Source organism: Euphorbia lathyris, chromosome 10 (assembly GCF_963576675.1).
Source record: "Euphorbia lathyris chromosome 10, ddEupLath1.1, whole genome shotgun sequence".
In the NCBI taxonomy this organism is placed as follows: Eukaryota; Viridiplantae; Streptophyta; class Magnoliopsida; order Malpighiales; family Euphorbiaceae; genus Euphorbia; species Euphorbia lathyris.
In genome coordinates, this window is record NC_088919.1 from 68,092,683 (window position 1) to 68,098,599 (window position 5,917).

The window sequence follows — 5,917 nt, forward strand, 5'->3', positions numbered from 1 at the left end:
CAAGTGGATAAAGACGTCCTTTTACAACGGACACGACTCTTAACTAACGGATACATCACTTCAAACACAACCCTTCAACATCTATAAATAAAGAGTTGATGTTGAGAAAAAGTAGTAGTGAAATGTTATAATATAGATATAGAATCAGAGCGTAGAACTTATGTCAAAGTTCTAAGTAAACACATTTCGAGAGTTAGAAATTAGATTCTGTACAAAACAAGATGAGGTACACATATTGTTTATAGTTTAATTACAACTCAGTAGCGTTTAGACATTGTTCCAGTTTTAGTTTGCATCATGGTAGTGGCCGACTGAATCCCTATTACGAAGTTACAGCGAGAAGATTGAGTAGAGTGTTCGCCCCTGAGCCTGACAACCTCTTAGGAAACCCAAGGAAGCGGAACCGATCAAGCCCTTCACTTGCACGCCCTCGAAGAACTCGATGCTCCTTGTTCTCTGTAAACTTGTATCAATTTATATTTCATCTAATAAAGTCCGTTCTATTCGACAAATCGTTATGCAGCACTTATGGTAACCAACCCAATATAAGTGAGGCTGGTGTTTTCATTAATATGCACTTGAATTCAAAATCATTACAAGGAAACTTTGTTGAACACTTAGGCAAATTATCATCTCGAAAGAGTTTTAATTTGAGTAAGGGCAACTATCCCGAAAGGGTTTTGTCGCGTTCAAAGCCAATTGATTAGAGGTTCCGTCATTTATTTCATCATCATAATTGATACAAAGTTTAAGTTGTTTTCTTTGCTTAATGCAAATGAATCATTCGTTTTTCTAAAAAGTTCTAAATGTTCCTGTTTTGTAAAATTCATCCTTAAAATCAGAAGACCTTTCTAACAATCGATTTATTCTAAATATAAAATCTTATTCCAGCATTTTCAAATACTCAAAGTTCACAAATTCAATTAAACAAATTTCCTAAATTCAATTAAACCAATTTTCACTTTTCACTTTTCATTTACATTTAATAGTAAATCTAACTAGTTCGAAATTAACAGATTCAAAAAATAAGTTTTTTCGTTAAAAAAACGTATCCCTGTGGGATCGATATTTTTATTACTACAAGCGAAACCGTGCACTTGCGGAAATCGCTCAACAAGTTTTTGGCGCCGTTGCCGGGGATACGCCAAAATTTTTGACAATTTTTATTTTTCGTATTTTATTTTCGAATATAGGTTTATACATTATTTTTATACAATTTTTATATTTTATTTATTTTCAGTTATATAACATACTTGTTTTCAATTTTGTTTTGAAGGTAGTTTGGCTCGTGTAACAATTTCAAGTTCATGCGTAGTTTGCGAAATTCGGGCACGCCACCAGATCCTTTAGATCCAGAAATTGAAAGAACACTTAAGAAAAACAAGAAAAACAACAAAAACAAAGACAAAACACCCTTAAAAACCAAAGTAGACCAGCCAGAGATTATGGCCGATCCACCGATACTTATGGATTATGCTAGGCCAGGAATGGCCGGTGTAACTAATAGTGTAGTTAGACCCCGTATAAACGCAAATCAATTTGAAATTAAGCCTGCTTTGCTTAATATGTTGCAAAACAACGTAACGTTTTATGGACTGCCTAACGAAAACCCTAATGCACATTTGACAAATTTCTTAGAAATTTGTGACACTTTTAAAATTACTGATGTAACAGCCGAAGCAATCAAACTTCGCCTCTTTCCTTTCACTTTGAAGGATAAGGCAAAAATTTGGTTAACTTCTATGCTTGCTGCAACATTTGAAACTTGGGACCAATTAGCCCAAGCATTTTTACAAAAATATTTTCCCTTAGCAAAAACCGCAAGAGTCATCAAAGAGTTGACATCTTTTACACAAAATGATAATGAAACTCTTTATGAAGCTTGGGAACGTTTTAAAGAACTTCAACGTTTATGCCCACACCACCAACTGCCAGATGCACTTTTAATGCAGACATTCTATAATGGATTAAATCCTACAACTAGAGGTTCATTAGATGCTATGTCTGGAGGGTTATTTATGAAGAAGACGTCCGCCCAAGCAAGAGAACTTTTGGAAGAAATGGCAATCAACAGCAGTATGTGGCCCACCGAGCATGGCCATATACCAACGGCGAAACCATCATCCTCAGGTACATCATCGGTTAAAGGTATAATGAATCTTGATCCTGTAGCAATGTTACAAGCCCAATTTTCTGCCTTATCGCACAAAATTGATAAATTTATGGCACCATGCGATCCTAATGATCCAATCTAGAGAGACATTGATTACGAAGGTATGAATGAGATAAAACAGATAAATTTTGTCCAAGGACAAAACCAAACTACTAATCCTTATTCTAATACTTATAATCCTGGATGGAGAAATCATCCTAACTTTAACTGGAAAGATGGTAATAATAATAATAATGCAAATGCTAATAAATATCGGATAAATAATTATCAAAATCAAACAAGAGATACGATTAGCACTTTATCTTCAAAAATCGACAAATTTATTGATGCTATGAATGGAAAGGTAAGTAATCAAGACGATGGTTTTAAACGGATCGAAAGTAAATTCGATCAGCTTATCAAAAACCAATCATCTAGCATCCATAATTTGGAGGTTCAAATTGGACAACTTGCTAAATCAATTCCATCCCGCAAAGAGGGAAGTCTTCCCAGCCAAACAGAAGAAAATCCGAAAGAGCATGTTAAGGTTATCACTCTTCGCTCAGGAAAAAACTATTTAGGTCCGGAAATGCTCGGAAATTCAACTTTACCTGGAAATGATTTACCAAAATCCAAAGAAGATACATTAAAACAAAAAGATACGCCAATTGACTCTAATCCAAAACCTTTTGTACCAAAACCACCTTTTCCACACAGGGTCCGAAATAAGGACCATGATAAACAACTTTTATCATTTTTAGATAAACTTAAAAATTTGCATATAAATTTAACATTCATGGATGCAATTACGCAAATTCCTAACTATGGAAAATTCTTGAAAGATTTAATCTCAAAAAAGATTAGTTGGGAAGGAATTTCATCCATTTCACTTTCTGAAGATTGTAGTTCGATAGTATCAAGCAAATTACCTACTAAACTCAAAGATCCCGGATGCTTTACCATTCCGTGTACTTTGGGAAATATGGAATTCCCAAGTTGTCTTTGTGATTTAGGAGCTAGTATAAACTTGATGCCATTGTCTATTTTTGAGAAATTAGGTTTAGAAGAAGACATCAAGCGTACCAATATGGTTTTGCAATTAGCGGATCAATCCACTAAAAGACCATATGGTATAATTGAAGACGTTTTGGTGAAAGTTGACAAATTTATTTTTCCTACTGACTTTGTTATCTTAGATTTTGCTTATGATGCTAATTGTCCGCTAATCTTTGGTAGACCATTCATGAACACGGGACGTGCTCTAGTTGATGTGTCGGAAGGAAAAGTAGTTTTAAGAATAGGTGACGATAAGATCGAGTTCGATATGAATCAAGCAATGAAATATCCTATGGAGGATTTCGCTTGTATGAAGCTTGATTTAGTTGAAGAATGTGTTAATGAAATTGTTCAAAGAGAAGAAATAATAGAACCTATAATGGGTGAAGAATTAGAAGATAAGGACCCAGAGCCTTTGATTCGAGAAGATGGACCAGTTCCGCCTTCAGTAATAGTTCCACCTAAATTAGAACTTAAAGAATTACCAAACCATCTGAGATACACTTTCCTAGGCGGAAGTGATACTCTACCTATAATCATCTCTAACAAATTAACAGAAAATCAAGAAGAAAAATTGAAAGAAGTTGTTAGAAATAGAATAGGAAGTATGGGATGGCAGATTTCAGATTTAAAAGGAATTAATCCTAGTATTGTAATGCATAGGATTCACTTAGAAGAAGATAAGCCACCTAAAGCGGATAGACAAAGACGTTTAAATCCGAACATGAAAGAAGTAGTAAAAAATGAGATTACTAAACTTTTAGACAATGGAATCATTTATCCTATTTCGGATAGTGAATGGGTTAGTCCAATCCATTGTGTACCCAAAAAGGGAGGTATAACTGTAGTAAGGAATGATGAAGGTGAATTAATACCTACGCGAACCACCACCGGTTGGAGGGTTTGTATAGATTATAGGAACCTAAATAAGGCAACTAGGAAAGATCATTTTCCTTTACCTTTCATCGATCAAATGATCGAAAGGATAGCCGGTCATGCATTTTATTGTTTTCTTGATGGCTATTCCGGATTCTTTCAAATATATATTTACCCGGATGACCAAGATAAAACAACCTTCACATGTGCTTATGGAACATTTGCATATAGGAGAATGCCTTTTGGTCTATGTAATGCACCAGCAACTTTTCAACGTTGTATGACTGCAATTTTTAATGATTTCATCGAAGATATCATGGAAGTATTTATGGATGATTTTTCAGTTTATGGAGATTCTTTTGATGCATATTTAAAAAACTTAGATAAAGTTCTTTCTAGATGCGAAGAAACGAATTTAGTGTTAAATTGGGAAAAATGTCATTTCATGGTTGACGAAGGAATTGTTTTAGGTCATAAAATATCCGAAAAAGGATTAGAAGTGGATAGAGCAAAAACTTCAGTAATAGAAAAATTACCCCCACCAACAACTGTCAAGGGAGTAAGATCTTTTCTAGGACATGCAGGTTTTTACAGAAGATTTATAAAAAACTTTTCTGTAATCTCCAAACCACTTACTAATTTACTTATGAAGGATTCAACCTTCGACTTTAATGAAGATTGCATTAAAGCTTTCGAAACATTGAAAACAGCCTTAGTCAGTGCACCCATAATTGCTAAGCCCGATTGGGATTTACCTTTTGAAATCATGTGTGATGCAAGTGACCTAGCAGTGGGATGTGTTTTAGGTCAAAGAAAGGATAAAAGATTACATGTTATTTATTATGCAAGTCACACATTGTCCGGTGCACAATTAAATTACACAACAACAGAAAAAGAGATGTTAGCCGTAGTATTTGCATGTGATAAGTTTAGGTCATACTTGTTAGGATCTAAAGTTATTATTTATACAGATCACGCAGCTTTACGTTATCTGTTTGCTAAGAAAGATGCAAAACCGCGTCTGATTAGATGGGTTTTGTTGTTACAAGAATTTGATATAGAAATTAAAGACAAAAAGGGAGTAGAAAACCTTGTCGCCGATCATCTATCGAGACTAGAAGATGAAAACGGTCCTATAGGTGAAACTGTCGGTATACGAGATGATTTCCCCGATGAACATCTCTATCAAGTAGAAAGTATCATGTCACCATGGTATGCAGATTTTGCTAATTATCTTGCAACCGATATTGTTCCGGAAGGATTATCTTCCCAATAAAGGAAGAAATTTTTCTTCGATATTAAACAATATTTTTGGGAAGATCCCTTTCTATTCAAATCATGTGGTGACGGGATAATTAGGAGATGTGTTGGAGAAAATGAATATGAATCTATAATAACAGAATGTCATTCCAGCTCATATGGAGGACATAATGGAGTTAATAAAACGGTAGCTAAAATATTAGAATGTGGTTTCTTTTGGCCTACAATGTTTAAGGATGTTGGTTCATTTATTACTCGTTGTGATAAATGCCAAAGAACGGGAAATTTAGGAAGGAAAGATCAGATGCCCCTCAAAAACGTGTTGGAAGTTGAAATCTTCGACATGTGGGGAATTGATTTCATGGGACCTTTTCCGCCTTCCAATGGTAAAACTTACATATTAGTAGCCGTTGATTATGTTTCGAAGTGGGTTGAAGCAATTGCAACCCCTACGAATGATTCTAAAGTAGTTATTAATTTTCTTGACGATATATTTTGTAGATTCGGTTGTCCTAGATTCGTTGTTAGTGATGGTGGTACCCATTTCATAAATCGAAATTTTGATATGCTTAT

General features: G+C 34.6%; 1 non-coding gene across 1 annotated transcript; it reads right to left on the bottom strand.

The window, feature by feature from the left end:
* Nucleotides 1-1,823: 1,823 nt before the first annotated feature.
* LOC136210087 (small nucleolar RNA R71) lies at nucleotides 1,824-1,930 on the bottom strand. Its single transcript, XR_010677795.1, has one exon. It is a non-coding gene; the product is annotated as a small nucleolar RNA R71 (small nucleolar RNA).
* Between the last annotated feature and the right edge of the window lie 3,987 nt (nucleotides 1,931-5,917).